General features: G+C 45.1%; 1 long non-coding RNA gene across 1 annotated transcript in view; it reads left to right on the top strand.

The window, feature by feature from the left end:
• Positions 1-16,386, top strand: part of LOC141245625 (uncharacterized) — a 56,361-nt gene extending 39,975 nt beyond the window's left edge. The window contains exons 2-3 of the long non-coding RNA XR_012309424.1: positions 13,494-13,646; positions 16,310-16,386. This is a non-coding gene — a long non-coding RNA (uncharacterized lncRNA). The remainder of the gene's footprint in view (positions 1-13,493; positions 13,647-16,309) is intronic.
• The last annotated feature ends 1,249 nt before the right edge of the window (positions 16,387-17,635 follow it).

Genomic DNA, 17,635 nt, shown 5'->3' with positions numbered 1-17,635 from the left:
TCTCCCGTCTGTGATCTCTTCTTTGACCTGTCTACCCCATGTGCTCTTCCCCTTGTCTGCTGTCTCTCTCCTTCCTGTGCTGTGTTCTCCCCTCATGTGCTGTCCCGTTTGAGCTCTCTCCCCCTGTGCTCTGTCTCTTTCCCCCTGTGCACTTTCTCTCTCCCCCATCTGCTGTCTTCTCCTCTCATGTGCTCTCTTCTTTGACCTGTGTACCCCATGTGCTCTCCCCCTTGTCTGCTGTCTCTCTCCTTCCTGTGCTGTGTTCTCCCCTCATGTGCTGTCCCGTTTGAGCTGTCTCCCCCCTGTGCTCTGTCTCTCTCCCCCTGTGCACTTTCTCTCTCCCCCATGTGCTGTCTTCTCCTCTCATGAGATCTCTTCTTTGACCTGTGTACCCCATGTGCTCTCCCCCTTGTCTGCTCTCTCTCTCCACCCCTGTGCTGTCTTCTTCCCTCATGTGTTCTCTCGTTTGAGCTGTCTCCCCTCGCAGTAAATCAGACTGCCGCCATCTTTGTGCAGGCAGATAGCGGCGGTCACATTAAAACTGCGCATGCGCTCCTCCTGTACTAAGATGGCGGCAGTCAGTGAATCATTCGGCTGATCCCGGCGGCGGCGTGTTTGCGACAGTGTTCCGCTGGTGTTACCACGCAAGAGGCTGCGTACGGCGTATACCGTGTGTGTGGTGCTAACGGCGCATACAGAGTGTGTGTGTGTGTGTGTGTGGTGGTGCGTACGGCGTATACAGTGTGTGTGTGTGTTGCGTATGGAGTATACAGTGTGTGTGTGTGTGTGGTGCGTACGGCGTATACAGTGTATGTGTGTGTGTGTGTGGTGCGTACGGCGTATACAGTGTATGTGGTGCGTAAGCCGTATTCAGTGTGTATGTGTGTTGCGTATGGAGTATACAGTGTGTGTGTGTGTTGCGTACGGAGTATACAGTGTGTGTGTGTGGTGCGTACGGCGTATACAGTGTATGTGTGGTGCGTACGGCGTATACAGTGTGTGTGTGTGTGTTGCGTATGGAGTATACAGTGTGTGTGTGTGTGGTGCGTACGGCGTATACAGTGTATGTGGTGCGTAAGCCGTATTCAGTGTGTGTGTGTGTTGCGTATGGAGTATACAGTGTGTATGTGTGGTGTGTACGGCGTATACAGTGTATGTGTGGTGCGTACGGCGTATACAGTGTATGTGTGGTGCGTACGGCGTATACAGTGTGTGTGTGTCGTGCGTACGGAGTATACAGTGTGTATGTGTGGTGCTTACGCCGTATACAGTGTATGTGTGGTGCGTACGGAGTATACAGTGTATGTGTGGTGCGTACGGCGTATACAGTGTGTGTGTGTGGTGCGTACGGAGTATACAGTGTGTATGTGTGGTGCGTACGCCGTATACAGTGTATGTGTGGTGCGTACGGCGTATACAGTGTGTGTGTGGTGCGTACGGCGTATACAGTGTGTGTGTGGTGCGTACGGAGTATACAGTGTGTGTGTGTGTGTTGCGTACGCCGTATACAGTGTGTGTGTGTGTGTAAGTAAATTAACCTTAAAGAGTAAATCAACTTTTGGGATGTTTTTAATGTGGTTTAGGGTCATTAATTCTGAGCAGATTTGTGGGGACCCCAATCCTTTGCTCCTTTGCTTAAAAGACCTCCTAGAAGAGCGCAGCTCAGTAGATAGGAGAGTACACTGAGCGGAGCAAATGCAGCAGAAAGTCACAGTCATGTCTCCTCACCTCTTCACTTCTAAGAGATCTTCTGAGTGATCAGGGTCTCAGATTCACACTAATCTGCTCAAAATTATTGGACCTAAATCATGTAATATATATCCCAAAATGTAAGTTACTTTTTTTGCATCTAATCAGTACATTGGTTCCTATACGGTCCACAGTCTGATGATGACTGGTAACAACTCCCAGTATCTCCTTACCATTGCTAAGGACATACTGGGAGTTGTAGTTAAGTCCTCCATTCTCTGGAATTCCTATTGTTAGCAATGCCCTTCCTCCACCAATAGCAAATACAAAGGATCCATCCATGGGGTGAGATCTTGGGAATAATTGAATTGTACCTACATTTAAAAAAAAAATAAAAAAATCTCCTATTCTTAATAATTACAGTATTTTTCAGACTATAAGATGCACTTTTTTCCTCCAAAATTTTGGAGGAAAGTGGGGGGTGCGTCTTATAGTCCGAATACTATATTATTGTATGGCCGCATGGTGGTGGGTGTGGGGGAGCCGCAGGGGTGGATTAAGAGTAGCAAGTGCCCCGGGCAGTTTAGAAGGCGCGGCCCTTCCCCCCCCCACACACACACACATGCACACATACCTGTATGTATGACATGTCACATGATCCCCTGTGATAGATCATGTGATAGTTCACGTGAAATTAATTTGTCACAATATTAATTATAATAATTTTTTTTATGCTGTGTGCCCACTACGCGTTTTTTAAGCTTTTCCGCAGCGGCAATTCCTCTGCAGAAACGCTTAAAAAACGCTTGGTAGAAGGTCTGCCATGTTCCCCAATGATAATCCGCATGTGCTGTGCACATGCTGCGGAAATTTCCGCTGCGGATTATCATTGCGGAAAAATCCGCAGCAATAACAATTATTTTGCGGAAGCGTGGCGCTTTCGCCGCCATTGACTTGCATTAGAACACATGGAATCCGCATCACTGGATCTGTACATGCAGATTCCATGCGCTTCAATGTGCGGATGGTACCCGGGTTTGGAGAAAAGGAGACTCTCCTCCGGACCCGGGTACCATAGAACCTGTAAAAAAAGAATAAAATAAAATATAAAATATTATACTTACCTTCTGATGGCCCCCGGTGTCTTTATCCGATGCGTCCTGGCTTGCCGGCAGCTCACGATGGTCTGAAAAGGACCTGCCGTGACGTCATTTAGTCATGTGACGGGTCACGCGACCGCTGACGTCGGCAGGCCATCAGAAGGTAATTATATATTTATTTTTTACCATTCTTTTACGGTCACACTATATAAATCCATGCCGGTTGCATGGATTTATATAGTGTGACCAAGTTGTCAAGTACTTTCCAAGTGATGCTAAAATCGCTTGGAAAGCGCTTGTCAACCCGCATGCGGAAATGCATGTGAAGAACGCTTCACATCCGCATGTCCCTGGCAGGTAATTTTATGACTCAATATTAAGCACACGTAACCATCTATACACAGCAGGAGGCCGCACTGCGCCATCTATACACAGCGGGAGGCCGCACGTAGCCATCTATACACAGCGGGAGGCCACACGTAGCCATCTATACACAGCGGGAGGCCACACGTAGCCATCTATACACAGCGGGAGGCCGCACGTAGCCATCTATACACAGCAGGAGGCCGCACGTAGCCATCTATACACAGCGGGAGGCCACACGTAGCCATTTATACACAACGGGAGGCTGCATGTAGCCATCTATACACAGCGGGAGGCCACACGTAGCCATCTAGACACAGCGGGAGGCCGCACGTAGCTATCTATACACAGCAGGGAGCCGCACAGTGCCATCTATACACAGTGGGAGGCCGCACGTAGCCATCTATACACAGCGGGAGGCCGCACGTAGCCATCTATACACAGCGGGAGGCCGCACGTAGCTATCTATACACAGCAGGGAGCCGCACGGTGCCATCTATACACAGCAGGAGGCCGCACGGTGCCATCTATACACAGCAGGAGGCCGCACGGTGCCATCTATACACAGCAGGAGGCCGCACGGTGCCATCTATACACAGCAGGAGGCCGCACGGTGCCATCTATACACAGCAGGAGGCCGCACGGTGCCATCTATACACAGCAGGAGGCCGCACGGTGCCATCTATACACAGCAGGAGGCCGTACGGTGCCATCTATACACAGCAGGGAGCCGCACGGTGCCATCTATACACAGCAGGGAGCCACACGGTGCCATCTATACACAGCGGGAGGCCACACGGTGCCATCTATACACAGCGGGAGGCCGCACGGAGCCATCTATACACAGCGTGAGGCAGCACGGAGCCATCTATACACAGCGTGAGGCAGCACGGAGCCATCTATACACAGCGTGAGGCAGCACAGAGCCATCTATACACGGCAGGAGCCGCACGTAGCCATCTATACACAGCGGGAAGCCGCACGTAGCCATCTATACACAGCGGGAGGCCGCACGGTGCCATCTATACACAGCGGGAAGCCACACGGTGCCATCTATACACAGTGGGAGGCCGCACGGTGCCATCTATACACAGCGGGAGGCCGCACGGCGCCACCTATACACAGCAGGAGGCCGCACGGAGCCATCTATACACAGCGGGAGGCCGCACGGCGCCCCCTCCCAGAGACAGCAGGAGGCCACACGGTGCCATCTATACACAGCGGGAGGCCGCACGGAGCCATCTATACACAGCATGAGGCAGCACGGCGCCCCCCCCAGAGACAGCAGGAGGCCACACGGCACCATCTATACTCAGCAGGAGGCCGCACGCAGTCACGCACACACACAAACATATACAGACATATACATACACGCATAAACACATTTGAAACACAAAAATACATATAAACCGACATCACACAATGATATCTGCCTGCACACACATACATACATACACATACACACAGACAGACTCACACACACACACACACACACACACACACACACTCACCATCCCCCGGCTTGGCTCCAGTCCTCCTGGCTCCTGCTCCTCTCCGGTGGTAAGTAGCAGTGCAGGCCGGGCGCGCACTGCGTGACGTCACAGCTAGGAGACACGGCCGCGCACAGGGCCGTGTCTCCTAGCAGTGACGCGGCCGGGCCAGCACAGGGAAGTTAACTGCTGCAGTGCTGGCCCGGCTGAAGAAGCAGCGGCTGTGCACCGCTGCTGGGGGAGTGGTCCGGGGCCCCCCCTGCCACTGTCTGCCGGTATGTGCCGCGGGGCTGCACATATAATGAGGGCAATCCGGCCATAGAGACCCGAGGCCCCGGGCGGTAGCCCGGATTGCCCTCATTATAATCCACCTGTGGGGAGCCGCAGCGGGGGATCAGCGGGGCACAGGATTTTACAAATCGCAGAAAACCCATTTGATGTTAATTGTTTGGGCTTTTCTCATGCGCCGAGCATCACTCACGAGGAAAACAAGCTTCAAAGAACAAATGAGAGGAGACAGTCCATGCATTATGTGTCACGGTGGCGTGTCATTACCAACCCCACAATGTAGAAAAACCTTGTCCACACGTCACGGCTCTGAGCTGACTAGTCCTGGAGGATCGTGAGGTTCCTTCCTTACATCTCTCCTCAATTATCTCGGCTTCGGTAAAATAGGCCGAGTCTAATGGGATGAAAGATGCGGCTGCAGAATAAAGGTTCTCTGGCATTTATCTACTCTGTGATCACCGTTCCTAATCCAATCATGGAGGCGTTCCTGGCTGTTACAAGGAATTAGTAGGATTACTAAAGTGTGACAGGCGAGGGTACAGCGCCTGTGTCGGTCATGGATTCTCAATAGAGGTGGCTGGGAATGGTCGCTCTCCACTGAAATGATCGGGAGGTGCACATACTTCCCACAAGAAAGCACTTGAATTGTCAAGGTCAATCTATTCTATAGCTGTAACTTTAGCCTTAAAGGAATTGATACAGTGGGGTACATCTGGTGCCCGGGGGGCAGTGTTTGGTATACTCTGTGTCCCTCTGAAGAAGCTAAAAAAGTGAAACGCGTGTTTAGGAGAGTGGCAGGTACATAATGGGTAAGGATCTCCTCATTACTGGTACTCAGGCGCAAAATATGTAGAATTTACACTACACTAGGGATGAGCGAACCCCGTGGATGTTCGGTTTCGACCAAACTTTAGTCCAAAGTTCGGTTCGGGTACCAGAACTTGAATCCAAACCCCATAGAAGTCAATAGAGACACAAACTTTGATGCTGTAAAATGGTCGTAGTAAGGGCTAGGAGGTCTCTCACTCTTAAAACGGACTTGTCAGTGTTCGGAGTTCAGCATTGGACACTAGGTGTCCGGTATGAACCCCAAACTTTACAGTTCGGGTTCGCTCATCTCTACACAACACTCGTTATACTGTTGTACTGATACATTACACGTCTAGTCCCTGTGATTGACTATATATTCATTGTTGAGGACGCTCTTGCAGATGTGTCTAATCTCTGATGTCACGCCATCTGGAGGCTGAATCTTGAACTAAGTGCTCTTGTAATACAGGTTTTAATATTACGCTAATAAAATATATACTGTATACTGTACAATAGCTTTCCGACCCCGTTACAGTTTTTGAGCACTTGAGCTGAAGTTGTTAAAGCTCAATTGGTGTTTTGCATAGTCTGAGGGGGCTATAGGTGTAATTCTGCAGAGATTTTGACTTCGATGCGTGTTGCAGTTACATTGGCATAATACTCTGTTCCATGTACAATATTATGTAGAACAGAGTTTTGATTCTAAATGGACTGTAGATAAAACAGTATGTCCTGGAACAGTACCAATACACATGCTCTGTAACTTGCCATCCACTCTTTTGGAGTGGACGATTCCTCTGACAGCATTCTGTCAGCACTATAGGTCCTGGGACATCCTTTCTCTCATTACTCATCACGTATTGCTTCCGACATTGCTTAATGAGATGCCTACAAGTAACTGAAAGACTGAATCTCTGTTAAGCCTGCATATACAGTTTGACAGGCAGGAGCAGAGAGTCGAAGGCCAAGCCCCACTTCCGGCAATCCATATAGGGGGGTTTCTGCTGCTAGAGACAAATTACACTTAGACAGAAGGGAGACCCTACCGGCCGACACTTTTAGGCTATCTAACCCCTGAAAAGTAACTCCAACTTAATTGAACTTTATAAAGGGATTTTGCACATTATCTATTGAATGAGATCAAGTACAGGGACCATTTAATTTGTATTAGGGTTCAACTCACCTGCAAACACCATGGGTTTCGCAGGCTTAAAGCCGGGCAGAGCCACTGGCTGCTTCAGTAAATGCAGAGTGTCTCCTATTTGTGCTTCCTGTGCGTCCTTCATCCCAGCGATTAGATAACCTACTTGCCCAGCATATCTTAGAAACAATGAGAGTAATATATATTCACAATTAGTGCAGATTCATCAAATTCTACATTGAATATCAGGTACAAATCAGCCATAAAAGAAGGTAGCAACGGCTCTGAGACCCAGCACTGCATGAGTTCACTACAGCTATATACAGCTGGCACTAGAGGGCGCTCACTGGAGACAGACTTCTACTGCTGCGGTTGGGTCCAATACTAGCTGTACATAATCACATGTCAACAGCTCCCCCTGGTGGTGGCTGCATGCAGCAAAAATAGTATTTCATCTAGTTACATTCATTTAAGTCAGAAATGCTGTGAGATTAGTCAGCACTGAATTTTGGATGTAAAACTATTTTGGATCTATCAACATATATGTTATAACTTCCCAGAGCCTAAATACCACATCAGAGAGCTCTGCTAATCGCACTGTAACCAGCTGAGAACCATCATGCGGCCACAAGAGATTTGTATTGAATGGCAATAAAAACACAAAATTGTATTTTAATTTGCAGAACTTTCCATAACACAATATTGGCATTTTATTTGCTTTAATAACAGATTCCCCTTTCAGCTCTGCTCTCTCCTGGGCACCAAACATCCATGTATATTCATAGAAAGCAGCACCGAGGAGCATCACTACTGCATGCAGGATTAGAGCGCCATCTAGTGGCACTATAAGAATATTCCTAGTGTGATAAAATGTCGCTCTATTATATCCTGCACAGGGTCGCACACAATTTTAAATGCTTTGGATATCGGAAAAAATTACTTTAAAAAAATGATGGAAAAACCCTTTTAAAAAGACACAGAAAGCAATAAGGAAAAAGCACAAACAAAAGAAGTGGTGCTGAGATGGGCCGGCTGCAGTTTATGCAGATCCTTGGGTGACAAAGTGCATGTGGGATAATCTTCACTTTTACAATTGTTTTTTATCCTTGCCTTCTAAAAGCTATAAAACTTTTTTCCCAGTAGATTCGTTGTATCTGGGCTTTTTTTTCCAGTAGATTCGTTGTATCTGGGCTTTTTTCCCAGTAGATTCGTTGTATCTGGGCTTTTTTCCCAGTAGATTCGTTGTATCTGGGCTTTTTTCCCAGTAGATTCGTTGTATCTGGGCTTTTTTTTCCAGTAGATTCGTTGTATCTGGGCTTTTTTTTCCAGTAGATTCGTTGTATCTGGGCTTTTTTTTCCAGTAGATTCGTTGTATCTGGGCTTTTTTTTCCAGTAGATTCGTTGTATCTGGGCTTTTTTTTCCAGTAGATTCGTTGTATCTGGGCTTTTTTCCCAGTAGATTCGTTGTATCTGGGCTTTTTTCCCAGTAGATTCGTTGTATCTGGGCTTTTTTCCCAGTAGATTCGTTGTATCTGGGCTTTTTTCCCAGTAGATTCGTTGTATCTGGGCTTTTTTCCCAGTAGATTCGTTGTATCTGGGCTTTTTTCCCAGTAGATTCGTTGTATCTGGGCTTTTTTCCCAGTAGATTCGTTGTATCTGGGCTTTTTTCCCAGTAGATTCGTTGTATCTGGGCTTTTTTCCCAGTAGATTCGTTGTATCTGGGCTTTTTTCCCAGTAGATTCGTTGTATCTGGGCTTTTTTCCCAGTAGATTCGTTGTATCTGGGCTTTTTTCCCAGTAGATTCGTTGTATCTGGGCTTTTTTTCCAGTAGATTCGTTGTATCTGGGCTTTTTTTCCAGTAGATTCGTTGTATCTGGGCTTTTTTCCCAGTAGATTCGTTGTATCTGGGCTTTTTTCCAGTAGATTCGTTGTATCTGGGCTTTTTTCCCAGTAGATTCGTTGTATCTGGGCTTTTTTCCCAGTAGATTCGTTGTATCTGGGCTTTTTTCCCAGTAGATTCGTTGTATCTGGGCTTTTTTCCAGTAGATTCGTTGTATCTGGGCTTTTTTTCCAGTAGATTCGTTGTATCTGGGCTTTTTTCCCAGTAGATTCGTTGTATCTGGGCTTTTTTTCCAGTAGATTCGTTGTATCTGGGCTTTTTTTCCAGTAGATTCGTTGTATCTGGGCTTTTTTCCAGTAGATTCGTTGTATCTGGGCTTTTTTCCAGTAGATTCGTTGTATCTGGGCTTTTTTCCCAGTAGATTCGTTGTATCTGGGCTTTTTTTCCAGTAGATTCGTTGTATCTGGACTTTTTTTGCAGTTAGAGCTGTAGTTTTTATAAATATTTTCTGATCTTTTTATTACTTTTCTTGGTGAGGCAAAGTGAACAAAATAAACTCCAGAGATTCTGCCGCTTCATCTTTTTTTTTCTTTTTCATTCCATCATCCACTCGATAGGATTTCTATAAGATATTTTTTTTAGTTTTAACACGAACAGATGTGGTGAAGCCAAAAATGATGTAACGGGAGAATTTAACTTTGCAGGCTCAGGTCACCGAAAACATCCAATCGCTTTACCGCTACAGTGTAGAGTAAAATGACCAATCTCCTATTAATCCCAGTTATGGGACGGGCTTCATAGTTGTACAATCATGGAAGACATGGAGGCCTTCAGTAGGATCCTTGGCTGTCAAGACAACGCCATTGCCTCATAACACTCATATGACTGATGATATGACATGGCTTTATAACTGATGGGGGGCCGTACCCCTTCAAGCCCCACTGATTCTCAGAAAGAGGGGGATGCAGTCTTTGCCTGCACAGCGGCACTCTAAGGCTATGTGCCTACGATGCAGAAATGCTCCGGTTTTTTCCTGAATGTTTCTGTATCTCCCTGGCATGCGGATTTCACATGCGTTTTTTTCAGCCAGGGACAAGCGTTTGTCACGCGTTTTGCACATGCGATTTCGCATGCGGGTTGTCAAGCGCTTTCCAAGCGATTTTAGCATCACATGGAAAAGTGCTTGACAACTTGGTCACACTATATAAATCCATGCAACCGGCATGGATTTTATATAGTGTGACCAAGTTAGTTAAAAAAAAGAATAAAAATGGTAAAAAAATGTAAAAAAACATTATACTCACCTTCCAATGCCCCCCGGTCTCCTTATCCGATGCGACCCGTCACATGACTAAATGACGTCATGAAAGGTCCTTTTAGACCATCGCGAGCCGCCGGGGAGCCAGAACGCATCACTAAGGAGACCGGGGGCCATCAGAAGGTGAGTATAAGGTTTATTTTTTATTTTAAATTCTTTGTTTTTTAACAGGTACTATGGTACCCGGGGCTGGAGGAGAGTCTCCTCTTCTCCAGACCCGGGTACCATCCGCACATAGAATCGCTTAATATCCGCATGTGTACATGTAGTCATGCGGATATTAAGCGATTCAATGCAAGTCAATGGCGGCAAAAACGCCGCGCTTACGCAAAATAATTGGTAGTGCTGCGGATTTTTCCGCAATGATAATCCGCAGCGGAAATCTCCGCAGCATGTGCACAGCACATGCGGATTATCATTGAGGAACATTGCAGACCTTCTACCAAGCATTTAAGCGTTCCTGCGGCGGAATTGCCGCTGCGGAAACGCTTAAAAAACGCATAGTGGGCACACAGCCTTACGCGGTGAAATGAGCTGCATCTGGATCTCGTTCACCTAAAGGGACTGTCAGCACAGAATGACTGTTTAAACTAAGTCCCAACTCTCGGTGCTTCATGACGGGGCCAATCATTTATATACACCTTCCCACCTGCTTGTTTGCCCTCTATCCACACCCTCCTCTTCTTTGATTGACAGCTCTGGCTTCATAGAACCAGAGAAGGAAGGAGACAGAGGTGAAACAAGCAGGTGGGAAGGAGTATATAAAGGATTGGCCCACGCCGTGATCCACGGAGCGCTTGTACTTGGCTTCAACAGTCATTCTGTGCTGACAGTCCCTTTAAAATCAGTGTTTCCTAAACTCCAGTCCTCACGGCCCCCCACAGGTCATGTCTTCAGGATTTCCACAGTATTGCACAGGTGAGAGAATTCATGATTCCTTGATGATACTTTCATCACATGTGTAATACTGAGGAAATCCTGAAAACCTGACCTGTTGGGGGCCATGAGGACTGGAGTTTGGGAAACACTGCTTTAAATGGAGCGATGCTGCACTTTTATTATTCAGCAATTAGCTGGATCCCCCAACAATTTCTTAAGCAATGAGAAAATGCAGTCCCTAATGATGTCCTCTGACAATAAGCGGATCACGGACAGCAGATGCATTGGGTTCTGCATTTCTTGGAGAATGGGATGGGGCAGCTTCTGTCTTCTCAGTGATACAATCAGGAAGGAGATGCAGCGTGAGACAATCCCTGTCTAGATCTTTGATCTGATCATCAATACAGAGGGCTGATTGGTGAAGACAGAGGGAAAGGCTAATAAAATTATTAAAAAAAAACTTAGTTTTTCGGCTGGCACTTCCTCTGGGGTCAGTATGCCAACCTCATTGACTTCATAGCACTTGCCAGAGTGGGCAGACACGATTTTATTGCCTTTACACACGTCACCTCCACACAGGGCGATGCTGCTACGACGCCTCTGTAGTGATCAAACGTGGAGTCAAACAGCAGGGCTTTAAGAGGGCTGCCCTTTTCAATCTTGGGACTAAAACACAAAAATAAGACATCCTGTTAAGGGGGATAAAGGTAAGTAAACCGCGTTCAGTCCAGAGTGATGAATTCCAAAAGACAAAGTTTATTCCGCCATCACATAACGTTTCGACCTGTTATAGGTCTTTATCAAGTATATACAAAGACATACAGGGATACTGATCCCCTTTAAGGAAAATCAGTGGCCAGAACCCTTTAAATTCCCCAAAACTGAAACTGTGGGAACAATATAATCCACTTAGGGTTCAGCAAACATACAGTCAAGGGTTTGATAAAATTATCTACACCCTTGTGTCTCCAGAAAGCATAGCGTACGTTCACGTGCTGAAAATGCCGACCAGTGCTGGAGTGAGCGGAGGTCCGCAGCTTGTGACACTCCTGCTGTAGTGAAACTACAGGTCCCAGCAGACTGACGGTCTCTCATCAAGTTATGCTGGGAGCCGCAGTTTCACAAATAGCACTAGAGGATCCATGTCAGAAATATGAGGCTGCCACTAGGGTTTCTCCCACAAATATGTAATCGGACGTGGAGCAGATCTGCACGTGGATGAGCCATATTCTCTATCTGTGAACATACTACTCCTTCACTCAGATTCTAAGTGGTTCTGCAGCGCATCTGTGCAGAGCAAGCTGTCAATCAAAATCCGGGCCGGGTTTACAGCCGTCGCCCCTGATATAGCGAGCGGTGCTGTGATCCAAGACTGTAGCCGCTCCGTGCACAACGATGAGTGAAGGCCGGCGGCTGCAGGGAGGAAAGAAGTTAATTTTCTCCCGGTACCTAGACTATCAATAAGGCGGCCGGGCAGCATTGTAACAATATTTATCTGCAGATTAACCCTATACCTGCAGGTACATAGCATTTTCCAAGGTGACAGGTTCCCTTTAATAAAGAGAAGATGGATAGAGCCGCATTAGTCCGTACTCACGGTGGAAGCCTCCTGACAACTTCTTGAAGAACACTTTCCACATTTGTTCCAAGCTTCCCCGACATCTAATAGAAATAAACAGAGAAATGAATTTCTTAATACAGTTTAGAACTCGGCTACAACGAATCAGAAGAAATGAAACCTGTTTGAAGCTGACAAGCAATCAAGCCCCTCCGTAAGCCACACAGAACATGGCTACTTATGTCATCTGCAGGTGATTAAAGGAACCTGTCATGCTGAAATGGTATAAGATCTGTAGGGGGGTGTTGTAGAGCAGAGAAGTTGATCAGACTGATAGACATATCTGTGGGAAGAGAGTCAGCAAAACTGGCATTTTATGCAGTGAAAGTCCTACCGTATGTACATTAGTCCAGTGGGCGGTCCTACTAAGTGATTGACAGTTCCCTGTATGACCATGCAGGCAAAGATAGCTGTCAATCATTAGTAGGACCGCCCACTGGACTCATCTGTACAAACAGCAGGATTCCACTGAATAAATTGATACAGGAAAAATATCTATCTTTGTACCGTATTAGCCAGTAGATAGAAGAGTATTTAGATTTGAGAGTCCTCAGTGGTTGATACCATCTTTTCCATTAGCCATTAAAAGGTAACAAATTGCAGGCTTTCCAGACTACTCAGGTCTCAGGTCTGCCTGATGAAGAAGCCGGAGTAGTCTGGAAAGCTTGCAATTTGTTACCATCTTTTCAGTTAGCCATTAAAGGTATCAACCACTGAAGACTCTCAAATCTAATGAATAAATTACAATTTATACTGAATCTTCTCCCACAAACCTATATATCATTCTGCTCAGTTTCTCATGGATAAAACCTGTACATCTGAATGGGGCTTTAATGTTGTTATTACAATCATGTAACCACAGATCACAAAATCTTTCATATGATCATTTTTTTAACACCTAAAACCCCAATGGATATTTATGTTTACTAAAGGATTCCTTTCCCATTCTTTTGGCAGCTCTTCTTTAGGTATGGACACAGACCGGCATCCGGCATAAAGACATCTGGAGACTTTTCCTTTTTCTGGGATATTGGATAATCTTCTTCATTTCTAACGCTTTAAATCTTTCAAATTCTTTCTGAAAAATGTATCATAAAGGGACTTTCTCAGGTCAGTTTTGCTTGTGGTTGTGTTACCATTATTTGTGCCAAATGTATCAAAGTGTTGCACGATGTTTGATAAATGTTTATGTAGCACTTCCATCTATCTTTATTTATTTTACTCACTTATATAGCGTCATTAATTTCACAGCACTTTACAGACATTATCATCACTGCCCCCATCGGGGCTCACAATCTACATTCCCTATCAGTATGTCTTTGGAGTGTGGGAGAAAACCGGAGAACCCGGAGGAAACCCACGCAAACACAGGGAGAACATACAAACTTCTTGCAGATGTCGTCCTTGGTGGGATTTGAACCCAGGATCCCAGTGCTGCAAAACAACAATGCTAACCCCTGAGCCACCGTGTATCTTTATCCACTTTTAACGTCACCCGTCGTTCTTAGACCTGTGTAGCTTACCAAGCCCAATTTCTAAAAGTTGCAAGAGTGTTGTAAAATCGGAAGCTGCACATTTTTGCGCAAAAATGATGCGTCACAAAAGGTTTTTTTTTTTTTTTTTAACACCAAAAATTGATGTAAATTCCTCGCTACATTGCCCCTTTTCCAGCCACATTTTGTAGAAAAAAATAAAAAGACAAGGTACAGACAGCGGAGTTAAATTTGCCTACAGGAATGATTTTGATCTGGAGCGCATCGTACCCGGATACAGTCACTAGCGGGAACGTCAAACATCTTCTCAATTTGTTTCTCCACCCTTTCCGGATCTGCATTCTTCAAGTCTATCTAAAAGCAAAAGTATAAATACTAATTATTTATCAAAGCTGGACAACATCTAGAAACCATATAAGAAAACTGGCATAAAATATAGTGTGAACAAGAGTTTAGGGAGAGATGTACAACTGGCTCTGGCCTATAAAAGGGATTGTGTAATCGTACAAAACTAGCAAAAATGTAAAGTAAGTGCCCGGAAAACAAGGAACGTGCAATTTACCTCTTAGTAAAAATCCTATGCTTTATCAAGAACAGAGGAATTTTAATTTCATATTTATTTTAATCAAATCATTTTTATTGAAAAACTCCAATAATAACATACATGACATAGTAATTCCATAGTAAAAATATGAACAAAGTATCTGAACTTCAATTCCCATAACCCACCCTAAACCCAAATCCCAACACTCCAGAGAGAACCATTTTCAGAGCAGTTCTAGAATAACGGACTATAGCATTCGTAGAAGGGGAAGAAGATAAAAAAGTGACTAACAAAGGGGTAGCAGCGTTTTAATGTTATCATTTACTGCTTGATGCCTGAGCCGGGGAGTGCACGCTGAAAACTGTTGCAGGCTGCTGTAATCACAGGACACAAGCAAACAGCATGGCATTTCCTATCAGCAGGGAGGAAGTAAAGGGCGACAGCAATGAAAGTCTCCTCCTACTCCGCTCCATATTGAAATGAATAGTGTGCATCCTACAAATGAGATGCATACAGCAAACAATTAATTTTCCATACACAGGTTTTGAGTTGACCACTGGATATACACATGTGTATCACTAATTACCAGAACTGGAAATCGAAAAAAAAGACGAGCAAGTTTGGGGTGAATCCAGCCTTCATTACTGCACAGCCGCTCAGAGGGATCGGTACTAGGAACAGCAGGAGTGCCGGCGATGTTCACAGATTTACCTGCTGCGGGACTGAAGGAGTCTGATCGTGCTCGGCTCGAAGCTTTTTACCTCGTTTACAATAGGAATAATTGAAAGCTGTGCTTCAAAGGCGAGGAAGAAGTTTACCCATCTATTAGAAAATAGACAAACTTAGGATAGAAACAATATGAACATATACCCTGCTATAAGTAAGTAAAAAGCAATAGGAAATATATATAATATAGGGTACTTAGTAAACATGGTTTTTGATTAAAAAAAAAAAAAGCCATCCCACCAGCACCAAGGTGTACCCAGTCAGTTATGTGAACTATATAATAAAATACACTTTAGTACAATATTAGTATCTTGTCCCTTTAAATCTGCAGCTACTTCTGTCACCATGGTAACTGCATTCATACTCAGCCAATAGGATTGCTCGGTTTGAATTTGAAGAAAAAAAAAAAAAGTTCTATATGGTCAGTTTGTTCCATCTCATCTGAGTGTGAAGACAGACACCTGCGATCAGCGAGATTATAGGTATAAGACGTGATATAATATAACGGACGGAGCCACATCCCATCACACGCACTCAGCGACCACAACTGACAGGAATCAGCACATTTATCAGAGGAGAAGTCATTATTCCCCAACACATGATAAGTGACAACTTCTAGATCTGCTGGGAACCCAACTAATCCCTGCTAGACCCTCCCCGGACCACCGCTCCATTCATTCTCTATGCAGGAGAAAGCGGAGTACAGCGCCCCCCATAGAGAATGAACGGACTGGCGGTTGAACATTTGCACTTCGCTCACTTCTATCTATAAGTGCTGTTCTGCTGATTGGGTCATAGCGGCCAAACCCACCGATCTAAGAGTCATCACCTATCCAGAGATCAGTGAGAACTTGTTCCAACTAGACATCCCCTTTAATTGAAGAGATCACATATCTAACAGCCAATCCTATTCATTCCCAATCTTCCCTGTGCCCAGTAATGCCCCTGGGTATATTGTCAATATGAGCCAATCACCAAACCCTCTGCTGACTGTTCCCCATGTTTTATAGATTTTGGATCCGTTTCTACAAGAGAAGATCTCAGCGGCCTCCATGGGGATGGGTTACTCTGCCAGCGATGGAGCAGGTAGTATCCACCAGCCTGTGATATCTCACCTTCCTCCATATTCTGCTGTTACATGCGTTTCTTCAGCTTTACCCCTTCCCAACAGAACCAATTGATGTTTTTTTTCTGTTTTTTCCTTGGCTTTTTCCAAGGGCTATAACTTTTTCTTGTCTGTCCACATAGTGTGAGGTCTTGTTATTTTGCAGGATGAGCGGTACTTATAAATCACACCATTCATTTACCACATAGTACTAGAAAACGGGAAAAAAGTCCAAGTGCAGTAAAAGTGCGAGGAAAAAAAAAGCCTGACACTGTTTTTCTGGGAAGGGTTTTAACGGCGTACATAGTGTGGTAAAAATGACCTGGTGATAGGATCCTACTCCTCAGTGTGATCACAGCAAGACCAAACTTCTCCAATAGTTTTGGCAAAAGAAAAAAACTTTTTTTTATGGTGTCACCATTTTTTCTGAGACCCGTAACATTTTCGTTTTTCGGGTTGATGGAGCTGTGTGGGGGCTTATTTTTTGAAGGGCAAGAGGACTTTATTGATAACATTTTGGGACACATATGACATGGTCATCGCTTCTTACAGGATTTTCTGTAGTATTGTGGCGAACGAAAAAAATGCAATTTTGGCTTTTTGAATTTTTTTCTGTGTTCACTGATCATTTGTTTTTTATATTTGGATAGATTGTATTTCTCTGAAAGAGACCATACCACAAATGTGTATATTTTTATTATCTTTATTTTTAGTGGGAGGTGAGTTGAACGTGTGGGGTTTTAATATTTTAAACTTTTTTTTTTTTTTATATATTTTCACTGCATTTGTATACATTATCTGATTGCTTGTGCTATATACAGCGATACCACAGTAATGCTCCATATAGCAAAATCACGGTCTTCTTTACAGCCCAAATGAAGCTTTATGATGACAGGCACGGAGGCTTCAGCAGACCCCCGGATGTCATAGCAGTCCATCGGCGCCCTGTGATCGCGTCACAGGAGCGCCGGTGGGCGCATGCAACGATGCGTCCCAATGTCGGCGCGCTGTTAATGCTGCTGTTAGAGATTGACAGCAGCACTGAACAGGTTAACAGCGGTGGGCAGATCTTCGCTCCACTCGCAGCTCTTAGAGGCAGGTCCTGGTTGTTTGTCACAGCCATTATCTGCCATGTACGGGGCGAGCTGACTCTGCTCCATACACCCGCTACTGACTTATACCATACATGTATGGCAGATGTTGGTAAGGAGTTAAAGCGGTTGTCCAGATT

This window comes from Phyllobates terribilis, unplaced genomic scaffold (assembly GCF_046119375.1).
Source record: "Phyllobates terribilis strain yellow unplaced genomic scaffold, ASM4611937v1 Scaffold_1952__1_contigs__length_186348, whole genome shotgun sequence".
NCBI classification, from domain to species: domain Eukaryota; kingdom Metazoa; phylum Chordata; class Amphibia; order Anura; family Dendrobatidae; genus Phyllobates; species Phyllobates terribilis.
Note: the sequence above shows the minus strand (reverse complement) of the source record. Positions and strands in the feature narration are given on the sequence as shown.